This window comes from Chrysochloris asiatica, unplaced genomic scaffold (genome assembly GCF_000296735.1).
Source record: "Chrysochloris asiatica unplaced genomic scaffold, ChrAsi1.0 scaffold00209, whole genome shotgun sequence".
NCBI classification, from domain to species: Eukaryota; Metazoa; Chordata; class Mammalia; order Afrosoricida; family Chrysochloridae; genus Chrysochloris; species Chrysochloris asiatica.
The window spans coordinates 3,110,071-3,110,966 of record NW_006408727.1 but is presented as its reverse complement, the minus strand read 5'-3'; positions in this window follow the sequence as shown (position 1 = coordinate 3,110,966).

Below are 896 nucleotides of genomic sequence, written 5' to 3'. Positions count from 1 at the left end.
TTCAGCCAAGGGCCATCAGACCTCAGCAGTGATATCCTTCGTTCCACGTCCTCTTCTGAATCTGGCTTGTACCTCTGGAAGTTCTCTGTCAATGTATGCTTGCAGTTGTTTCTGAATTGCCTTTAGTAAAAGTTTACTCACATGGGATATCAAAGATATTGTCCCATGTTTCCACATTCCATTGGGTCACCTCTCTTTGGAATGGGCACAAATACAGATCTCTTCGAATCAGTTGGCCAGATAGTTGTCTTCCACATTTCTTGGCAGAGATGAGTGAATGTCTCCAGTGCCACCTCACTTTCTTGAAAGATTTCAATTTTTATTCCATCAATTACTGGTACCTTGTTTTGTCAATTCCTTCAATGCACCTTGGACTGTTTCCTTCAGTATCATTGACTTTTGATCATATGATACCTCTTGAAATGGTTGAACATCAACCATTTCCTTTTGGTACATGACTCTGTGTATTCCTTCCATCTTCTTCTTTTTTTTAATGCTTTATTGTGAATTATGTGGTAGTTTACATGGGAGAATATCAGCTTCACATTGATCCCATCATATATTGCTTCCTTGCCATGGTTACAGTCACCTCCATGCATCATCCACCAACCAAAGGGTATACTCCTCCAGCCTGCCCCCTGGTCGTCAGCACACAGCCCCTCTCCCTCTTTGGGTGCAAAGTCCTCAGCCGCTCCATCTCTCCATGTTGTCTCTGCCTCCATCTCTGGTATCATTGCTTCTCTGGGTAGGGTTTCATTCTCCACTGTTCTCCCTTTCTGGTCCCAGAGACCTCTGCTCCCAGACTGCCAAGAGTGAACTGTCTAGCTGATAAGAAGAGAGGGCACATGCATAAGTACACCCACACTTGCAGATAATACCCACTTGACCTGGCTTCA